The sequence below is a fragment of the Pistacia vera genome, unplaced genomic scaffold (genome assembly GCF_008641045.1).
Source record: "Pistacia vera cultivar Batoury unplaced genomic scaffold, PisVer_v2 Contig100, whole genome shotgun sequence".
Taxonomy (NCBI): domain Eukaryota; kingdom Viridiplantae; phylum Streptophyta; class Magnoliopsida; order Sapindales; family Anacardiaceae; genus Pistacia; species Pistacia vera.
This window is the reverse complement of record NW_022195028.1, coordinates 1,951,150-1,975,086: the sequence shown is the minus strand read 5'-3', so window position 1 is coordinate 1,975,086 and position 23,937 is coordinate 1,951,150. Positions and strand designations below refer to the sequence as shown.

The window sequence follows — 23,937 nt, the reverse complement described above, 5'->3', positions numbered from 1 at the left end:
AGGTACTTTCTAGTGCTTTTTTTACCTGAATTGGTGCTTAATCTTACTTTCGTGTTTCAGGTTAAAATGGACTTTTTAGCAAATAAAGACGAAATTGGATAGTTTTGACTCAGAATTAGCGGATCTCGAAGATGAGAGTCCAGAGCAGGACAAGCACGATGAAGCTGTTTTTTCCAAGAAGAGAGCCAAAATCGAAGAATCGAATGAAGAAGCAAGCAGAGTGCAGTTCTGTAAATTTCAGAACTTTTGAAGGAGCTCGCCCCGCCGAAGAAATTGTCTTCGCCGCGGCGAAGTAAGCCAGACGATGTGGGATTTCTTCATTCTTTGCGCGGCGGCGAAGAATTCTTCTTCGCCGCGGCGACAGTCAACTTATTCAGTTTGTAAACGCACAGTTTCGTGTTTGGCGTGTTTTTGGCTGGGTTTTTGGACTAAGTATAAAAGAAAACTTAACCTTTTGCCAAGGGGATCTTGAGCTTTTTAGGTTTAGCTGTTTTTACATTTTTCTTAAAGTAAAGCTTGAGTTTTTCGGATTGTTAAGAGAAGGTTCAGATTTTGACTAGAAGATTCATCTTTTGGGGAGATTTCTTATCTTTCATCTCAGTTTCATTATGTTTAACTTGTTTATTTCTGTTTTTCGTTTTTGTAGTATTATTTAGCTATGAACTAATCTCTTAGGTTAGGGTTTTGAGTGTAGTTTGGATTTTAAATGGGTTAAGTTTTGTGATTGTGTTATTTCCATGTGAATAAGCTTCGGTTGTGTGTTACTCTGAAATTAAATGCTGTATGTGTGTACATGATGAGATTGAGAAATATTCATGTTAGGCTTCTTGGGTACACCATTATAGTATTAGATCTAGAGATGATTCAAGAATTAATGAAATCAATTTAGGATCTTGTGCTTAATGATTTAGAATTATTAACCTTCAATTTGTTGGGTGCGGAATGTTAAAAGATGAATAGGAAAACATAGCCTGAGAGGGTATGTTAACATATTAGTGAATCCATTTACAACCATGCGCATGAATGTGAAAATAGTGTAACTTTTAGGTTAACCCTAAAAGTCCAAACGAAGTCAAAACCCTACCCGTTTTTGCTTGAATTGATATTTTGTGTTTCACTTTGCTTTTTTAATTAAGATTTAATTCTTCGTTTAATTTTCATTTTGTTTCTTTTTCATTACATTTTGCTCCCACCAATCCAAGAATTCGATTACTTCAACTTGATAACGTAGGAAACTTAGTGCTTTGCTAACAGTCCTCGTGGGAACATATCCTACCCATCACTTTATTACTTGAGCGCGAGTGCACTTGCTAGTTTTGAATGTTGAAGAACACGCACAAGTTTTTGGCGCCGTTGCCGGTGACTGTTTTTTTAGTAACATTAATTTTTCCTTAGTTTAGCTAATTGAAGTTTAATTTTTGTTTTAATTTTCATTAGAGTTATGATCTCACTTTCTTTCACTTGTGTTCGTTCAGTTATGCGAAGAGCAAGATGTCAACCAGTGGTTCCTGTTGACCTTGGCTTGAGAGGACTGTAAAAGACTTAACAGAGACAGAAGAGAAAGAGATAATCCTACCGAATCGGAAGAAGTTGTTGTTGAAATGGCTGAACAAGAAAATAGGACACTGAGAATTTCAGTTCCCACAGTGAACGGAAGTCTGTCAAGTATTACAGACCTACAGTACAAGCAAACAACTTCGAATCAAGCCGGCAATCATCCAGAGATGCAGCAGTCGGTTAGATTCAACGGTGATTTGAAGGGGATCCGAATCAGCACATTGCAAATTTCCTGGAAATTTGCGACACCTTCAGCATCAAATGGAGTGTCGGATGATGCTATTAGGCTGCGTTTATTCCCATTCTCATGGGAATAAAGCAAAAGGGTGGTTAATGGCATTACCACCGGGAACAATAACACATGGAAGGATCTGCACAAAAATTCTTGACCAAGTTCTTTCCTCCAGCGAAGTCAGCGAAATTAAGAAATGATATCACATCATTTCTACAGATGTGCCGACGTTGTACGAGCTTGGGAGAGATACAAGGAATTGATGAGGAAGTGCCCACATCATGGTTTGCCAGTTTGGCGCAAGTCCAAACATTCTATAATGGTTTGAGGGGTAATGTGCAAACCATGGTGGATGCAGCTTCAGGAGGGGCTTTGCAGAATAGAACACCTGAGGAGGCGTATGAGTTTGCTTGAGGTTTTGGCAAGCAACAATTATCAAATACCGAATGAGAGAGTTACAACGAGAAATCTTCGAGTCTTCATGAAGTTGATGCTTTCACAGCCATCTCAGCCCAACTCACGGCACTCAAAAACAGTTGGGAACTATGCAGGTAAATTCTATACAAGCACCTCAACTAACATTGAATTTGTGCAGGAAACCATGTGAGCAGCGAGTGCCAATTTGGAAACACATTGCACTGTCATCTTCATCAACGGAGCAAGTGAACTACTTGGCAGGAAATCAAAGACAACCGACAACCATTCTCCAACACATATAATCCGGGTTGGAGAAATCACCAAATCTGGCTTGGGAAATCAAACACAACAAATACCAATGGAACCAAAGGCAAGTTCCAAATAACCCGCCAGGGGTGACCATCAACCAGGAGATCAAAAAGTGTCGAAGTTGAGGATATTTTCGGTAAATTCATGCAAGAGACACAGGGTTCATGATGAGCGAGGACAAACTTTAGAAACTAAGGGGCATCCATTCGGAATCTTGAGGTACAGATGGGCCAATTGGCCGAGAACTGAATGATAGACCGCAGGTTCTCTACCAAGCAACACAGTGACCAACCCACGTGAACAGCAATGCCATAATTTTGAGAAGTGGGACAGTTTTGGAAGAGGTAGGCCACACTACCAAAAGGTGAGCAACCCGGAAAGGAAGAGTTTAGAGAGAATTGATAAAGAGATTAATTGTGAAGAGAATTCAGGTTACTTAGGGGAAGAGAAAAAAGAAAGAGATGAAGGCAAAAGAAAAGGAGAAATGGCCATTCCCCGAGATACCCCCCAGAATTAGCACATCACACCCCACCCGTGCCTTTTCCTCAGAGATTGAAGAAAAAGAATCAGGATAAGCAATTTTCAAAGTTCATTGAAATTTTCAAAAATTGCATATTATTCCTTTTGCAGATGCATTGCAGCAAATGCCGAGTTATGCGAAGTTTCTGAAGGAATCCTTTCGAACAAAGGAAATTAGAAGATGAGAAACGGTGATGCTCACGGAGATGCAGTGCAATCCCCAGAAGAAATTGCAAAAACTTGATGCGTGTTTCTTACAACATTCAAAACTAGCAAGTGCACTAGTCGCTCAATAATAAAGTGATGGGTAGGATATCGTTCCCACGGACTGTTAGCAAGCCCTAAGTTTCCTAACGTTATCAAGTTGAAGTATCGAATTCTTGTTGGTGGGGAGCAAATTGATATGAAAAAGAAACAAAAATGAAATTAACAAAGAATTAATCTTTAAGAAAGCAAGTGAAACAGAATATCAATTCAAGCAAAAAGGGGTAGGTTTTGACTTCGTTTGGACTTTTATGTTTAAACCTAAAAGTTACAGTATTTTCACATTCATGCGCAATGGTTGTAAATTGGATTCACTAATATGTTAACATACCCTCGTCGGCTATGTTTTCCTATTCATCCTTATTAACATCCGCACCCAACAAATTGAGGTTAATAATTCTAAATTCATTAAGCACAAGAATCCTAAATTGATTTCATTAATTCTTGAATCTATCTCTAGCATCCAATACTTAATGGTGATTACCCAAGAAGCCTAACATGAATTATTTCTCAATCTCATCATGTTCATCACATACGGCATTTAATTTCAGTAACACACACCGAACTTATTCACATGGAAATAACACAATCACAAAACTTAACCCTTAAATCCAAACTACACTCAAAACCCTAACCATAAGAGATTAGTTCATAGCTATAAAATACTACAAAAACGAAAAACAGAAATAAACAAGTTAAACATAATGAAACTGAGATGAAAGATAAGAAATCTTCCCAAAAGATGAATCTTCTAGTCAAAATCTAAACCTTCTTCCTTAACAATCCGAAAAACTCAAGCTTTACTCGAAAAGTGTAAAACCGGCTAAACCTAAAAGCTCAGATCCCCTTGGCAAAAGGTTAGTTTTTCTTTTATACTTAGTCCAAAACCCCCAAAAACACCATGACACAAAACTGTGCGTTTACAAAATTGAATAAGTTGACTGTCCCCGCGGCGAAGAAGAATTCTTCGCCGCGGCGAAGAATGAAGAAATCCCCACTCGCTCTGGTTACTTCGCCGCGGCGAAGACAATTTCTTCGGCGGGGCGAAGCTCCTTCAAAAGTTCTAAATTTACAGAACTGCCATTCTGCTTGATTCTTCATTCATTCTTCGTTTTTTTGGCTCTCTTCCTTGGAAACAAGCTTCATCGTACTTTGTCCTGTCTGGAACTCTCCTATCTTCCGAGATCCGCTAATTTCTGAGTCAAAACTACCGGTTTTGTCTTTATTTGCTTTAAAAGTCCATTTTAACCTGAAACACGAAAAGTAAAGAATTAAGCACCTTCAGGTAAAAATGCACTAGAAAGTACCTGAAATCCGACAAAAAGATCAAATAAAACTGTATAATTTATGGATTATCAACTGCAGAACCCATGGCCTTTACTCAGCTTCAGAAGATGATCGGAAACCATCACTCGTTTTTTAGATTTCCAGGAGTAAGAGAGACCCCAAAAAACACAAAATCCAGTTATGGATCTTCTGGTAAGCAAACAAGAAGCCCAATCGAAATTACAGTAGTAGAAAGCTGCAATGAACCAGTTGATAGAAAAAAACCCCAAACCAGGAGCAATTTAACAATTTCACAATTTTTAAAGCAGCCGTCATATGTAAATCCTTACAGCATGCATAACTGACTAAACAAGTGGACTGAATAGCTAATTAGGGCGAGTCTGCATAAGTACAGCAGTTTACCAATTAATTTCGATAACCAGAAGCATCTTTGAGTAAGGGATCTCTAGGAACATTGACTGCTTATCATATTCCAAAGAAGTGACCTTAATGTGCTGATCAATAATACAGCAGGTTTGCTACTTATAAACCAGTAGCAGAAATTAATTCAAAGCATACTTGCTTGGCAATGGAAACCCTTATCAGACCTAGCCACCTCCAACACAGGAAATTCTAAGTGTCCAAGATCCTTAAGCTTAAATTTGACTGAAGTAACCTTTTGTATCATGAATCAGATTTGATTACTTCCAGTGATGACTATGTCATCAACATAAACTAGAATCACCACAATGTGAGTTTTATGTCGTTTGATAAAGAGAGAATAATCGATTTTGCTTGGGAAAATCCTCCCTGAAGCAAGGCTGAAGTGAGTTTAAAATTCCACTCGAGAGCCTGTTTAAGTCCATATAAGGACTTGTGATCTACAAACCAAATGTTGTTAGAAGGTTTATGAAAACCTTGAGGCAAAGACATATAAATCTCCTCTGATATCACCTTGTAAGAATGCATTATCCACATCAAGGTGAATAAGGGCCAATCATAAGTGAAGCTAAAGAGAATGGTCCTAACATTACCATTTTAACAACAGGGGAGATGTTTCCTCATAATCAATTCCATCCTGTTGTGTGTAACCTTTAGCCACCAACCTGGCTTTATACCTCCCCAGTGCCATCAGCATTAAACTTCATTGTATACCCTTTTACATCCTATGGGACTTTTACCAAGGGGCAATGGAACCAATGACCAGTATGATTGTTCTCTAGAGCTTTAATTTCCTTTGACATAGCTCTACCCAGTTAGGATCTTTGGATGCTTGGAAAAACTAACTGGTTCAGTAAGGGAAGAAATTTTACTAAGGCAGGCTTGGTAATGGGTGAGGGGATTGTAATTTACAGAATTGGAAATGGATATTTGACTAAGTGAGTTTGTGAGGAGATAGAAGTATAGGACAATGGTTGTCTATAGTCTAGATTGGAGGTTTTGTATTCTGGAGGATTTCCTTAACGTATGGAAGAGGGTTGAACTGAAGTATCAGCTGTAGAATCTGTATTCGGGGAGGAAATCTGTTGTAGAAGGTATATGTGAGTGAGGAACACAATGGATCTGATGTATGACCTGGAAAACCATTTACATGTATGCAGGTTGTGAAAGAGGTGTATTGGAACAATCGACTTCTAGAAAAGAATCAATGAAAAACTGAAAATTCTGTTTTGGACAAGCTTAAAGGAAAAAATAGGTTCTAAAAAGTCACATCTCGGGTGGTATGAACTATATGGGTGTCTAAGTTGTACAGCAATATCCCTTTTATTTAGAGTATCTTACAAAACACATGAATGGACCTAGGGGTAAATTTGTCTTTGGGATTAAGGATTGGGAATACGTAAGCAACACAGTCTCTCAAATGTGTCAAGGAAGGAGGTTTGCCAAATAATTTTTCAAGGAAAGACCTTTGAGGATAGGGTTGGACCACTATTAATTAATAGACTGCTGTTTGAATACAGTAGCCCCAAAGTGTGTGTGGTAATTTTGAGTGAAACTTTAAGGCTCTCACACCGTAAATGTGTCTATGTTTTCTCTCCACAATACCATTTTGTTGTGGAGAGTAAATGCAGTACTTTGATGCTGAATACCTAGGTTTGCTAACAAATCATGACAATTTCTATTAAAAAACTCAAGCCATTATCAAACAAATGCATTTAGGTGTTACATTAAACATTTTGAACCATGAGTAAGAAATTTTTAAGCAATTGAAAAACACAGATTTAAACTGCATTAAGAGAATCCATGTCACTCTGTACAATCATCCACAATTGTAAAGAATACTTGCATTTCCAATAGTAGGTACTTTATAGGGACCCCATACATCCATATGCAAAAGATCAAAAACTGAATTTGAAATACTTTGGCTTAAGGGAAAAAAGTGTTCTGGTTTGTTTTGCCAAGGGACAGATTGGACAATGTGTAGAATTGTCAATTGACAAATCATTAACCATTTGTTTTAGAATAGGATTTGGGACATGCCCCAATCTTTTATGCCAAACATTGAAATCAGAAACTACCCTAGAACTAGGAATTGAAATCTTGTTTACTGCTGTGTTGCAAACATTCGGTGTAGAAAGTATTTTGGCAATGGTTTTGATGTTAGAGTTGTGCAGTGATGATTGTGTGAAGGCCACATGAAAATATAAACCTTGAAATTTTTTACCAATCCCCTTCAACCTACCACTCTAGAGGTCCTGGATTAAGCAAAAATCAGGGTAAAATGTAATTGCACAATTATTAGCTGATGTGTATTGAGAAACAGAGAACAAACTATATTTGAAATCTGGCAAATAAAATACATGATCTAGACTGATCTCATCATCTATCCTAACAGATGCAGTGTGCTTAATCTTGGTTTTGGTTCCATTTGGTAGGCCAACAAAGGTTTCTGGATGAGAAGTTGTGTCAACATGTGCATTTAAGCTAGACAATCTATTAGTCATATGATTGGTTGCCCCTGAATCTATAATCCAATTTGTAGTATCGTTTAAATAGGAGAAAAGGGATGTAGCTGTACCTACCACATTGGCTGATGCTGAGATATTCTCCTTTCCAAGAAGTTGGAGTAGTTGGGAGTATTGTTCTGTCGAGAGTATTGTTCCCAGTGAATTTGATTCTACAGGAGTATTAGAGGTTGTACCAGGCTGCGTATGTGCTTGATTAGCTGCTGCCCTGTTTTTTGATCCATTTGATCCATTTTTTCCTTTGTAGTTGATAAGAGCTTGAATGTCTATATTTTTTCAGTGATTTAATTGGTCTATTTATGGAAAAATGTGCTTAAAGTGTGGAATTTGGATTATTTCTTTCATAAATACCAGTTATGGGATCACGGGTGCATTTTGAGTGTTTTCAGGCTCAAACAGGTTGTTGAAGGGAAAAGAACGATGTTGATAGGATTTACAACGCAAAGGAACAAACGGCACTGGAATCAGGGACAAAATTAGGAAGTTGTGGCCCGTCGAAGATATTACAGAAAATCTGGAAATCTCTCATCATGAGTATGCCTTGATGTTTATGTCATAACTAGAGCTGTAGAAATCGGAATTTGACAATTCTGGTGGCGTTGGAAAGCTTATTCAGAGAGCTACAATGTTTGTGTTGATGACTTGTGCAAATTATGAAGATTTCGGATTCCTTGGACATAAAGAACGATCATCACGGCGATGGGTCACGGGTTTGTGTTAATTCACTACCCTAATCCGAATCTGAATGGGTTGAGTTTCTAATCTTTTTCCTAAGCACGACCAAGAAACCCAGGGATATAAAAGAGAGTTTTTAAGAAATTAAAGGAGGACTTTGGAGGGGGAGAAGACAGCTACCAAGTTGGAGATCAGGATCCGAAGAGCTCTCGTTCACCGATTAGAGAAGTTTATCTTTTTCTTTCTTAAACTAATGTTATTGAATAGAATGATAGATTGTGTTATTTTAATTATGAACTAATTCTATTTTCTAGGGCTACAGATGTAGCCCAATTTAGGAACATGTATTGATGTTGATGTTGATTGTATATTGAGCATGAATTCTAAGTTTTATTATCTTTTATAATGCTTTCAATTCTCAAGGGCCCGAGGGTTGAATGATATCATGGATTGGGTTGAGATCGAGAGATGAAACCTGATTTGCTGTAGATAATAAAACCATAGATTGAGCGAATGCTAGAGATAGGTTACTGCGATCTGTGAGGCTCCGGGAAATTCCATAGATCTTAATGATCTCTTAGCTCCTAAATCCATCTTAGAGATAACTTGGGTTGTTGCTTAAGGGTTAATTTGCTAATTGCTCGAGAGAGAGTTAGTGGAATATTAGGGGATTTGGCTTTTAGAATACGCTTAATTAGGTTAACAACAATTATCAATACATAGGATTAAATTGGTGCAGAATCTATGCCCTAGGTTTAGTCATCTTGATTTTTACTCCAAAGTGTTTACAACTTCTGCCTTTATTTTAGTACTTAATTTTTAGTTTTTAGTTTATTTACTTTTTCATTAAATTCATTCTTAAACTTCAGTTTAATCAAATAGCAATAGAATATAATAGTTTGGTACTTGGTAGGTAGTTCCCTTAGGATTCGACACTCGTTTACTCGAGTTTTACTACTTGCACGATTTCGTACACTTGCGAATAGTCTGTCAGTAGTCAGCCGGGTAACCATGAATCTTATAACACGTATCTTTCTTGTGCCCTGGTAGATGACAAAATTCACACTCTATATAAGTCCTTTTCCCTTTATATTTGGGATTATAATTTTTCCCTTTCTGTGTGTTATGCGCATACAAAGCAGTGGTTACATCTAAGACGTTATTATTTCCTGACAGTATTCTCTGACTCTCATCTTGATTGACAACAGAATATGCATGTTTAACAAATGGCAGAGGTGACATCAATAGGATTTGGCTTCGAACCATAAAACAAGTGTTATTTAATCCCATTAGAAATTGTAGTAATTTATGTTGATTTAAATGTTCAAGATAGGCCTTCGCTGACAGACTATCACGTGGTGGCAAACTGATCAGTGAGCTCAATTCATCCCACAACGCTTTTAATTTGTTGTAATAGATGGCTACAGACATAGTACCTTGTGTGAGGTTAACAATCTCTCGATGAATCCCATAGATTCTTGTACCACTCACTTTGTGATATTGCTCTTGTAGATCCTGCCAAACTTGATTCGCGTTGGTGGAATATACTATGCCATTGAATATCTCTTTTGACACTGTATTAAAGATCCACACCAAGACCAGTGAATTACATCGTTCCCACTATGCTCCTAAGCTCGAATCAGACGGTTTCTTGCATGTACCATCAACAAAACCAAGTTTATTTTTAGCCATAAGTGAGACTGTCATGGCTCTGCTCCAGATCCTGTAATTTTCAGTACCTGTAAGTTGTTCAGTTACCAAGGCAGCTCCCGGAGTATCAAACGAGTGAATATACAGAGGCGAGTTCGTGTCTGAGAGATTCATCATTGATTGATTGTTGGGATTCATCGATTTACTATTGGGATTCATGACTATGAGTTGATTTTGCAGAAAAATTGAACCAAAACTGAGAAATTGATGAGCTAATCAAGATAGGTTGGAAAGGAAGAAAAAATTCTTAGGAGATCAAACCCTAAGCTCTGATACCATAAAAGGTTTTGACAGAGAAGAAAAACATAGAAAGGAGAAAAAGAAGAATTCCTCAGATTCAATTAATTCGCACAATTCTATACAATTACTTTTAGTAAAGTAAGTCAACTAATTCAACTAACCAACTCCACTAACTAACTCCACTAGTTTAGTTAACTGTAGTTACATTTAACTATAACAATATTTAACTAAAGCAATATTAATGAAAGGCTGTAAGCTGAGCTGAAGTAGAGATGATGTGTATTCTTCAATACAAACACCAGCCACCCACAACCCAAGACCCACCCTGCTGCCCAGAAATAAACTCTTACACAAACCAAACAAGCACCTGTAGATAGAAGCAAAACAACCCCAAACTAGCCCACCAACCCACCCAATAGCCAAGCACTAGCCACCAACCACCCACAACCCAAAACCCCTGCCACCCACAAAACCTAACTAGTAGACAGAAAAGCCAACAAACCAACAGACAGGGACACCAGTACCCCTCCCGGATCAACACTCCCCAAACCCCGAAACCACATCAACCACATTAACCCCCAAGACCTCTCCCAAAGACACTCCTCGGGGTATTCCACTCATACAATGCATTTGAAACACAGGAATTCTCCTTAAGGCGAAGACTCATAATTCGGAGCCCCGTAATGTTACTAACCCAGCACAACCCTTTGTTCCCCAATCTAAGAGTTGTGATTATTTTCTAAAAAATCTTTAAAACAGAAAAAGAAAATCACCTTGAGTGGTGAAGTTGGATTTAGAATGAATCAGCGTTGTAGAGAGCTTCTACACTTCAGTGGAACAGGGAGAAAACGAGATTTTGGGCGGAAGTGGAAAATTTGAGGAAATTTAGCCGATCACACCTCCCAAGTTTGCATATAAAAAAATAACCTTGAAAATATTGTGTAATTATTTTTAAGTTAGAAAAGCTGACATAGCACACTTAGGATTCATCAAACATGCAAAATTAGGGGTGTTCGATTCCAGGTACCTTGCACTTTTTGAAGGAACTGGAACCAGAATCGGAACCGATGGTTCCTTGAAATTTGGAACCAGAACTAGAACTGACGGTTCTGGTTCCTAGGTACCCAGAATTAAAACCTGTAAAAACGGTTCCGGTTTCGATTCTGGGTACCCTGTAAAATTACAATGACCCCCCAAAAGCTTTTAAAATGGCAAAAAAACTATTAAAAACTTACAACTACATCCCCCCCACCCCCCCACCCCCTCCCCCACTGACAGGCTTTTCGCAAGTGTATGAAATCGTGCAAGTAGTAAAACTCTAGTAAACGAGTGTCGAATCCTAAGAGAACTACCTACCAAGTACCAAACTAGTATATTTTATTGCTATTTGATGAAACATAATTTTATGAATGAATTTAATGAAAACAAAAACAAATTAAAAACTAAATAAAAGCAGAATTTTATAAATACTTTGGTAGAGAAATCAATATGACTAAACCTAGGGCACAAATTTCACACCAATTTAATCCTATGCATTGACAATTATTGCTAACCTAATTAAGCTTATTCTAAAGGCCAAATCCCCTAATATTCCACTAACTCTCTCTCTCGAGCAATTAGCAAATTAACCTTTAAACAACAACCCAAAGATATCTCTAAGTTGGATTTAGGTGCTAAAAGATCGTTAAGTTCTATGGAATCTACCGGAGCCTCACAGATCACGGTAACCTATCTCTAGCATTCGCTCAATCTATGGTTTTATTACCTAAGACAAATTAGGTTTCATCTCTCGATCTCAACCCAACCCATGATATCATTCAACTCTCGGGCCCTTGAGACTTGAAAGCATTACACACGATAATAAAACTTAGAAATCATGCTCAATATAAAATCAATATAATATTGTCAGCACATGTTCAGAAATTGGGCTACATCTGTAGCCCTAGAAAAGAGAATTAGTTCATAATGAAAATAAAAAAATCCATCATTCTCTTCAATGACATCAGTTCAAGGAAGATAAAGATAAAAACTTCTCTAATCAGTTAACGAGAGCTCCCTGGATCCCGATCTCCAAAGTAGTAGCCGTCCTTTCTCCTCCTTCCAATAAGGTCCTTTTTAATTTCTTAAAAATTCTCTTTTATATCTCTAGGGTTCTGGTCATGCTTATAAAAAAGATTAGAAAACTTTGCTCATTCAGATTCGGATTAGGGTAATGAATTAACACAAACCCGTGACCCATCGCCGCGGCGGTAAGAATGGTCACCATGGTGATCGTTCTTTCTGTCTAAGGCATCCATAATCTTCAGAATTAGATGAAGTCATCAACACAAACATTGTAGCTCTTTGAATAAGCTTTCCAACGCCACCAAAATCGTCAAATTCTGATTTCTACAGCTCAAGTTATGATAGAAAGATCGAGGCATACTCATGATGAAGAATTTCCAGATTTTCCGTAACATCTTCGACGTGCCACAACTCCCTCATTTCGACCCTGATTCTTGTGCCATTTATTCCTACGAGTCATGAATCCTATCGACATCATTATTTTCCCTTCAACAACCTGTTTGAGCCTGAAAACACTCAAAATGCACCCGTGATCCCATAAATGGTATTTATGAAAGAAATAATCCAATTTCCACACTTTAAACACATGTTTCCATAAATAAACCAATTAAATCACTAACAAAATATAAACACTCAAGCTCTTATCACCCACTTGGCACTTGTTAACAAAAATAAAATTACAAATTGTAAATTCAAAATTACAAACTCCATTACTTTGTAAAGGTAGATTCTCAAAAGTCAAACCAACTTACTTTAAATGTTATGAAATATAAATATAAATGTATTCAAAATTACAAACTCCATTACTTTGTAAAGGTAGATTCTCAAAAGTCAAACCAACTTACTTTAAATGTTATGAAATATAAATATAAATGTATTCACATTACTTTTTCTACAAAAATTTTTATTAACCCCCCTAATATTTAATTTTATTTTATATTGGTCTCAGTTCCTGGTTCCTGGTTTTGGTTCCAAAAATTTGGAACCGGAACCTACCCATTGACGATTGGTTCTGGGTAGGAACTAGAACCAAATCCAGGGTACCCGCCGGTTTCGATTTCGGTTCCAACCGGTTCTTTTGAACACCCCTATGCAAAACAAGTTAAATTAAATATATATGGGTAATATTATAATTAATGGAAGTTTGTTTAAATTTTAAAATTTAAAAACGACCCTACCCTTCAAAATCACTTAATCGACCAATATAACCAAAAAAGACCGATGAACACCTTCAATTTCTCTGCAATTTTCGATGATAAAAGTGCCATATTTCTAACAAATATTCGATCCTAAAGCTCTCTTACACAAAATCATGGATGATATTCACAAAGAGGAGGGAAACCCAACCTCATTCCAAATCCTAGACTTCAATGGTGGAGGCTGTTCAAAGGTTGTCGAAAAAGATGCTCCGATGGATCATTCGATAAGTCAAGGTGGTCTAAAGGCAGAGGAGACAACGACAGCACAAAAATAGAGAGAAGAATCAGAAAATGGTTTTGAAAAGAGAACGTCGGCAAGAGTTCAAGCGAGGAGGAGGACGCCGGTGAAGAAAGGGTACGTTTTTTGTTGGTGGTTTTGAATTTGGTGAGAAATTTGATTGATTTTTGCGAATTTGGGGGATATGTAGTTGATTTTATTATTACAGTGGCTGTGACTGTGGCGTTTTGTCGAGCAGTTGGCGGGCATTAGGGGGAGTGGTTTTGTTTGGGTTCCAGAGGATGGGGGAAGGCAAAGAAGGCCATAGGGAGGTTGTTTGTGGGAGTTTAGAGGGTTGGGCGCAACTATGCATGGCGAGCCTGTAATATGCAGGGCAGTCCTCCAGCCTCCTTATTCCACCACCTCCTGCCATCCTCAGCCATCTCCAGTCATGAAACTTGTGACAATAGCCTCTGTAGGGCTTGCATTGGCTTCCCTGGTCCTCTCGAGGCCAAAAACACCTACTTCTTGATGCCCTCGAAGCCCATATCCACTAAATTGGCAGCCTATTGGTTGTTTTGGTTTCCTTTTTTGCTAATATTTAGTTTATGTCGATTGTACAAATTTTCCAAACCGTAAATTATAAAGACTATCGGTTGGAGGTTGTAAGCAATAAGGTACCATACTTCCTCGTAAAGGTGACAGTTAGGTTGAGTTGGCAAGTATTTACAAGAATAATGGAGATTTTAGAGTAACAAAAGAAGGGTATAGAGCGATTCAAATAGAGTTATTTTGGTCATTTTGTGAACATCGGAGAAAATTAGAAAAAGGTGTTCTCGGGCAAGAGTGCATTATATATTGCTACACTCAGTTAAAAAAAAAAAAAAAAAAAAAAAAAAAAAAAAAAAAAAAAACATGAAATGTGGTTCGTGGTGGATAGGAAGCCATTACGTTTTGGGATGATGAAATATGCCCTGATGACAAACTTAAGATGAAGGGCATTTCTAGATGTGGAAGAGCGAGAGAGAATAAAGAAGAGTAAGGCAGCCAATAACTTGGCTAAAAAGGTTTTGAGGGAAGACATCTATTACACGACGCACTTTAGAGGAAAGGTTAGGAGAAGGTGGGTATACCTCTTCAGAGAGGTTCAAGATGTGTCTGGTATGGTTCGTGCATTCAATCTTAATGGCTTCTGACTCAACAAAAGTCGTTAATATGGATTGGGTGAAGTTGCAAGCAACATGGACTTCTTTAATGCTTATCCGTAGGGACGGGTATCATTTCAGCTAACCATGGACTCCCTACGTGGAAACGACATGGCAATAAAGCATCGCCAATCTGTCGAGAAGAATAGATCGAGCACATACAATTTGTTTGGCTTCCCATGGGCAATGCAGGTAAATACTAATAGTTTTTTGTTATATTTTTTGTATTATATGTGTTTTAATTATGATATGGACTTTTTTTTTTTTACAATGTAGGCTTGGATGTATGAGGTTGTTCTTGTCCTGGCTGAGGCAGAGGGGAGGAAGACTTCGGATGAGCGATTGCATATTCCTAGGATGTTGCAGTGGCACATCAAGAAGTGTACCCATTGGGATTACGACAAAATAGACATGAAAATTCAAGTGGCTCGGGTAAGATTAAATGATTAATCTTTTGAATATGCACTTGCTTTTAAATGTGGCTTAAATTTGATTGATTTTTTTTTCTCATTGTAGGGAGTCGTCCATCCCTTCCTCACCTTTACTAGGGGTGAAGCGGGAGAGAAGTATGTTACATCGGTCAGAGCACTGGATGACGCAATAGATGAAGGAATAGACCGCCTAATGTGAGACCTAGAAGGGGTCACGTATGTAAGTGCAGTTGCAGGGCCACTACTTGAGAATGTTGTTGATGCCGAGCATGATGAAGCTTCAATCGGCGGGAGGGATAAGGAGAATGAGGATGAAGAGGTTCGTACGCCTCCACCCAATTGGAAAACTGGTACAGCAAGTACTGCTTTGCCAAGGCATCAAGGTCGGGAAAATGAGGTGTTTGACCTCATAAATGGTTTATTTGAGAGTTTTACAACACCGTTTATAAGAGGTTTGAGAAGATGGAAGAGTAGATGAAAAGGGTGAAGGAGAAAGTTGATAAGGTGGAGGAGAAAGTTTATAGGGTGGTGGAGAAAGTTGGTAGGGTGGAGGAGGAAGTTAGTAGGGGTATTGAAAGTGGTTGAAGTGCAACCTGAGTATAAAAGAGAGAGTCGAAAGAGTAAGTACGTAATTTCTCCTTACACGACAGTAATGTATGGAAAAAAGAGGAAAACGAAGAAAAAAATGAGGAAGTTCATGAAAGTAGAGAAGCAAAAATGGAGGAGGTAAGAAGGAAGGCGAAGAAAGTGAGGAAGTGAAAATGGAGGAGGGTGAGGCGGGACACGAAGGAAGTGGGAAAGTGAAAATGGAGGAGGGTGAGGAGGAAGGCGGAGGAAGTGGGCAAGTGAAAGTGGAGGAGTTAAATGTCTATTTGTATAGGCCAAAGATGAGGAAAAGAAAAAACTCTTCAATGCCTATTACAATTGTTCTCGAAGTGATGGGCATGTGAAGTGCAAGACCGGGGATTATCCTCAGGAGTGGTTTAAAAAGATGTTGACAATAGACAGGTTGCTCGATGACTTAATGAGTTATTTTCCCTTATTTTTCCTTATTTTTGCTTATGTTTTCCATGAGGTATTGTATACTTATCATGTTGTTTTTATTTGATGCAGTACATCGATGAGGTATTGGCACTTATGAGGCTACGACAAAGTAGTAATGGTGATATTTTGTATCCGCACTGTGTCATCACCAATCCAAATGCTAGTAACTACATATGACACTAATGAAAAAGTCCAATGGTAGAGGTGCAACAAGGGGAGGCAAGCGGAAAAGATTAGCCACATATGACTTTGACAATGTCCTTGATGATTTTCGGTTTGATGACAGGATGATGCAGTATGTACCAAGGGAAAGGCCCAAACATGGCAACAGTTGGGCAAACGTTAAAAGAGTATAATGCATCATGAACATCAAGGATATGCATTGGATAACCGTCGTCATACTACTAGAGAATGGCTTGCTGCAAATCCTTGACTACAACCCAAGTAATTGTCGAGAGAGGTTGTTGGAGACGGAGTTATAGCCATTTTGCATATTTTTCCCGCAGTTGTTGTGTGACAGCAGGATATTTCAGTACTTGGGTGATGAACTGGTGACTAGAAAGTGGCCACTCAAGCGCCTTCCTATCCTGACAAATGACCTAAGGTAAATTTTGTATAAAACTTACATAATACAATTGTTCTATAAGCTGATTCTAATGTTAATGTCTTCCTCCTATTGTAGTGCTAATTGTGAGGCATATGCACTAAAATTTATTGAGTTCGACATGACCAATACCCGATGGATAGCTTGAATGATGAAACAATGAGCAACTGCGGGGAGTGCTGGGCTGTTGAGTGCTTCCATGGGCATATGGATCCCTTTTGAATAGGGATGGGCACAGGGAGGGGCGAGGCGGGGTCGAGGACCCCTATCTCTGGCCCCAGCCCCGGCCCGAAAGCCCATGGGGATTCTCCGATCCCAGGCCGAAGCCTATTCCCCAAACAGGGAATTCGGGGATTCCCCAAATTCCCCGTTTGGGGGTTTTGTGTCTTTTTGTATCCTTAACCATTTTCTCTAAATTATAATATACCAACCAAAAATAAATTAAATATATAATGTACATATTAAACATAAAGACCATACCATTCAAAAAGAAATTAAATCTATAATGTACATATTAAATATAAAAACCATAATACTAAATTGATAAGATATTATAATATGTGACATAATATATAATGTGTTATAATAAATTCTAAATAAATTATACCATATATATTATAATGTCTCTTTAATATATAATGTATTACATATGATGCATTATACATATATATTATAATAAATTCTAAATAAATAACTACCATATATATTATAATATATTCTAAATAAATAGCTATCATAATATAACAAGAGCAATTAGGTAATAGAATTGAAATAATGATTCAATGAGGGACAAAATAAAATAAAATTATAATAATTTATTGATTCATTATAATCAATCAAAACACCAAATGATATACTACATATATATTATGTATTGACATAAGATTATAGATAATAGCATATTATGTATAATGTATAACATATATATGTCATATACATTATACTTATATAGTATATATTATATATAACATATAATGTATAATATATAATGTCAAATGTATACCACATATAATGTATAATGTCCAATGTATAACTTTTGTTTCATAGCATTAACATATTATGACTTCCAATAAAGGTCGTAGCCCCATTCTGTATTAACCAAATTGTGATCCGCGAGTGCTGCCTTTACCGCAACATGCTCAACTCAAGGAAGTGTATCGAGTCTTCTCCGATTGAGAACGTAAGGACCTCGCCTTGCCGTTAGAGTCACCTGTCCCCCTTAAGATAGCTAGGTAGCAGCGTCTTTGCTGTGCTTTCCTTCCCTAGGTCTTTTCTGCACAGAACTCCCGTTTCTCTCTCTGGATAGCTCCAGTTCCTAGTTTCTAGGTCTCCTCGAGGGAAGTCCCGACTAAACCAAGAAGAGACCCTTACTTCGATAAAGGTGCGCTAGTAGTCCTCTCCTCTCCGTCTATAATATATATGATATACGGGCCAGGCCGACGTGGGGCAAGATCTATCCCGGCCCCGACCTGTCCCCAAATTTTGGGGCTAATTTCAGGCTCGATCCCAGCCTAAAGCCCAAATGATTCGAGGAAAATCCGCCTCGTTCGGGCCAGGTCGTGGCGGGTCCCCGCGGGGTTGGGCTTTATGCCTATCCCTACTTTTAAATGACCAAAACTCCATCCAAGTCATTGTTGATGTTTTCATCAAAAGGTATGGAAGTTGGACTTAGAATTTTATAGTTTATGTGATGCTCTCTTATTAGGTTGTCTTGAATTGGATCAACTGGTGCTATAAAGCGTCAGGCCATTGATACTTGGGTTGTGGTGTTATGTATGCTTTGTGGCCAAGGCCAAGGCTGGATAATGTTGGAAGGGGTGCTGTAGAGGAAGATGAAGAGGCTATTGTTGTTGCCGCTGATGCTGAAGATGTGCTAGATAATTTTGGAGGATGGGGAAGTGGCTAAAGAGAATGATGAAGAAGGAAGATGAAGGCTGCCGTCCCTGCTTTTGTTTTGGGTGTATATAGGACATTTATTTGTTATATATAATGTTGTAATTTAATGTAATTGACACATTTCAGATTTGTACAAAAGCCATTCAGTATTTCTTTCCCTCTTTTGAGTTTTAGTTTATTTAGTATTCTTGTTAAATGAAATTGATGTGCTAATGCAATTAGGTAGTCAAACTCAAGAGAAAATATGAAATTAATATGTGTTGGTAATTTTAGTTTGTCAAAATTCAGAAGAAAAGCTAAAAAAAATATGTATTGCCCATGATTGCTTAAGCGACTACGTATATCTCACTTAAGCGACCAAGGGTTTTCTATACAGGATCATTTAACCGAAACAATAAATCGCTTAAGCGATCGTGCATCTGGGAACATCTAGATTCTGCCTTGGACATGATCGCTTAAGCAACCAAGGGTAAAAGTAAAGAATCGCTTAAGCGAGACCATCAATCGCTTAAGCGAGACCATAAATCACTTAAGCAATCGTGCATCTGGGTAGGTTTTGACTCTGCCTTAGACTTGATCACTTAAGCGATCCTAAATCACTTAAGCAACCAAGGGTAAAAGTGAAGAATCGCCTAAGGCGAGATCATAAATCGCTTAAACGATCGTGCATCGTGGCAGATCTTGATTCTGCCTTGGACTTGATCGCTTAAACAATCCTAAATCGCTTAAGCGACCAAGTGTAAAAGTAAAGAATCACTTAAGCGAGACCATAAATCGCTTAAGCAATCATGCATCTGGGTAGATCTTGATTTTTCCTTGGACTTGATCACTTAAGTGATCTCAAATCGTTTAAACGACCAAGGATAAAAGCAAAGAATCGGTTAAGCGAGACCGTAAATTGCTTAAGCGATCGTCCATCTAGAATGATCTTGATTCTGCCTTGCACGTAATCGTTTAAGCGGCCAAGGGTAAAAGTGAAGTATCACTTAAGTGATCTTGATTCTGCCTTGAACATGATCGCTTAAGTGACTAAGGGTAAAAGTGAAACATCGCTTAAGTGATCTTGATTCCGGCCTGTACGTGATCACTTAAGCGACTATACTAGATTGCTTAAGCGACTAAGGCTAAATATACAAGATCGCTTAAGTGAGATGTGAAATCTCTTAAGTGATCCAGTGTATTCGGATTATTTTTATTATGCCTTTCACAAAATCGCTTAAGTAATTTACATTATCGCTTAAGCGATGAAAGCTTATAAACACTGGATCGCTTAAGCGATTTTTTTTTTTTTTTTTTTTTTTTTTTGGGAATAGGTTGTCAACCCCATATTAGGTGACATTAATGTGACTTCGGACATTCACAACATTAAATGATTATTAACGTTAATGTTAAGCGACATCGGTTATTAACACTTATTAAGGCCAATTAAGAAGGATTATTTGCAAACTAATTCCATCAACACATATTAAGGTTACAACCGTATGATATATGAATGAATGTCATAGAGCACTAGTGTGGCACGTTAGTGGAAACATACCTCATTTCATAAATATGGATGATGTATTTGAGAATGATTAGATTGAAATAAGCTTCAATTTTAATTGTACGATTAGTTCAGTGGACCATGATCGGTCTTGTCCATGATGGTCTTGTGTCAATTGATTTGATTATTTATATCACTTCATTGATTTTTTTTCAAAATTATATTTTAATTAAACTAAATTTTTTACGCCTGTACATAAACATGGAAAAGAAATATTGAAGTACAGAATGATTTTATATAATACAAATTTTAATGTTTTTAAAGTACCAAAGTAAATTACCCTTAATCGCCTAAGCAATATATGGTTTCGCTTAAGCAATCCTGTCTATTTAGCCTTGGTCGCTTAAGTGATAATAAATCGCTTACGCGATCTTGTCAAAGGCAGAATAAAGGACATTCTATTATACTGGATCACTTAAGCGATTTTAGGTCTCTCTTAAGCAATCCAGTTTTAGCCTTAGTCGCTTAAGCGATCACGTACAGGCCAGAATCAAGATCACTTAAGTGATGCTTCACTTTTACCCTTGGTTGCTTAAGCGATTATGTCTAAGGCAAAATCAAGTCACCCCAAATGCAAGATTGCTTAAGCAATTCTTTACTTTTACCCTTGGTCGCTTAAGCGATCTAGCGATCATGTCCAAGGCAGAATCAAGATCACTTAAGCGATTCTTCAATTTTGCTTCTTATCTTATCGATCTTTCGATATTGTGTGCGTTTGAGTGAGAAATTATATTTCGTATTGTGGGTGAGCTCTATATTCAATCATAACCATCCATATTTGTGAAATGAGGTACGTTTCTACTAACGTGCCACACTCGTGACTAATTTAGTAAATTGATTGATTAATTGACTTGATACGACAATTATGTTTATAATATTTATTTTGCCTGTCTTACTACTTTGGGCAGCAATCAGTGTCGTACAGAGGTAATATGCGAAATTTTACTTACTTAAACCCTTTTTAAAATGGATGAAAATGAAAAATAATTAATTTGATTTAACACGTTATAAAGGATGATTTATTCAAGGTAACAATTAAATTTAAAACATAAAAAATTGAAAACAGCTCCTTTTCAACGGTTGGCCTTGGCAACTCTCTCGATTTCATCCTTCTTCTTGATGACATAGCTGGAAATATAGGGACATAAAATCAGTTTAATGCACCACAAAAGAGAAACATAATAACTTCATCAAGCGATCTTCGGTCTTTTAAGCGATTTGCTTGTCAGATCTGCATATATGAAAAGATTGCTTAAGTGACCTTACATCGCTTAAGCGATCTAGTGATCACCAGATCTAATCTGAGTAGCAGATCGCTTAAGTGACCAAGGAGCGATTGGTTGTTATCTACAGATCTGAACATCAGATCGCTTAAGCGACCTAAGATCGCTTAAACAATCTGATGTTTAGATCTGCAGATAATAGCCGATCGCTTAAGCGATCTTATGTCACTTAAGCGATCCAATCTTATCTGAAGATTACTTGCTTTCTTGCTTTTGATCGATTCAAACCTAATTTTTTGGATCTGCATGTGATCGATTCTGGCAACTGCTTTTTGTATGGCTAGGTTGCTTGCAAATTGAGCACGTATTCATCCTCCGAGGAACCTCATAGGCTGATGGAATATGCTTAACTCTTTTTCTCCCATTTTTTGTCTTCTTGAATGATAGATGGATGATAATGTCAACCAACTTTGGTGGCACCATCCACTACTCTTCTAGAGGAACTGGATATATCATTTCCGAATAAGCCAACATGCAGTGATTTGCCATATAGAGAATGGAGCAAAGTTCCATGTAAATTCTTGAACCAAAATCCAGCTTCCGTTAGTGTTTCAGTGGTGCTAGTGCATGAGGACAAGGTAAACATTGAATGTTAACAGCTACAAGTTTTACTAAGAAGGTTAACTAGAGCATCCAGACCATAGCCACACACGGTGAACTCTTGAGCATTAAGAGGATAGGCAAACAGTGTATTTGACAGTTTCATACGTTCTCACAATAATTTTTCAATTGACGAAACAAAGGTTATGGTAAAATAATCTTACTTCGTACGACGCTGATGGAACCACCATGACAATGTCCTCTGGATTGCATCAAAAGGGCAACTATTGAAAACTCCCTTTCTATTAACAACTTTGAATTTATGGACTCGGCTATGTTCGTGGTCATGACATTGAACCTCCTTCTAGGAAAGTAAGCTCTACTCCATCGCTCGAAACCAACATCATGCTCAAGATACTTAGCAATTATATCATCCTTGATTTGGATTTGCAGGAAGTGTTCATGAACTCATCAACTTGATAAGCTTTTGCTGCCATGTAGTATGTCTGAAGGAGGCCAGCACACTTAAACTTTTGTTTTATGTTTTCACCAAGGTGCCTCATACAGAAGCCGTGATGTGCTTGAGGTTAATAGTGGCAATCCCCTTCTTTATAGAGTTGTGCCGATCGGATATTATGCACAACTAATCACTGTCAGGCACTATCTTATGTAATTGCTGAAAAAACCAAGTCCATGACTTGTCGTTCTCAAAGTTAACCACACACCATGCAATGAGATATGTGTGATTCTCGCTGTCCTGTGCAGTGGCCACCAACAATGTACCTCCATACTTTCCCATCAAAAAGCAACCATCAACAGCCAATACATTTCTCATGTTTACAAAACCATTTATAGTAGCACTGTAAGCAATAAAAAAATATTTAAACCTCATATTCTTGTCCCACTTCAAAGCGCTCTTCTACCTTAGTTTGTCAACTCAAGCATATAACAATACGTTTCTAATACTACATACCCGTGCTCTAGCGTTATTGTGGTTTTTGCAAGTGTACGAAATTGTGTAAGTAATAAAGTGTAAGAATACGGATATCGAACCCAAGAGAATTACTATTATCAATTACCAATTAAACTATCCTATTACTATTTGATTAATCCAAATTGTATCAAGGAAAACCTAAATAAATAAATAAAAAATTGAAATTAAAATAAATTTGATTAAAATAAATCACTGGGTTTAAAGCAAGATGACTAGACCTAGGGCATAGATTTCACACCAACTCTTATTCATATGTATCGATCACTTATACTAATTTTATTAAACTCTTCCTACAGGTCAAACTCCCAAAATTTCAAATAACTTTCTCTCGAACAATTATCAAATTAACCCCTAATTGCTAACTCGAATTATCTCTAATCAGATTTATGCAATTAGAGATCATTACGCTCTATAGAGTTTACCAAAACCTCACAAGTCGCAGTAACCTATCTTTAGCGTTCGCTCGACCTATGGTTTTACTACCATAGACCAACTAAGTATCATCTCTCAATCTCAACTTAAGCCATTAGTTCATTCAATTCTTGGGCCATAAGAATCAAAAGCATTAAGCATAATAATAAAACTTATGAAGTAATCTTAATAAAAATCAGCATAAATAAATCAACACATAATCAAGAAATTGGGCTACATCTTAGCCCTAGAAAAATAAAGTTAGTTCATAATAAACATGAAAGAAACAATCATCTTTATTAAAATAATCAACATGAATTTATAAGAAAGAAACAAGAAGAACTTCCCTAT

The 23,937-nt window shown here is 37.4% G+C and overlaps 1 non-coding gene across 1 annotated transcript; it reads right to left on the bottom strand.

The window, feature by feature from the left end:
• Positions 1 to 1,975: 1,975 nt before the first annotated feature.
• Positions 1,976 to 2,077, bottom strand: LOC116132201. The gene has a single exon (XR_004128380.1). It is a non-coding gene; the product is annotated as a small nucleolar RNA R71 (small nucleolar RNA).
• Between the last annotated feature and the right edge of the window lie 21,860 nt (positions 2,078 to 23,937).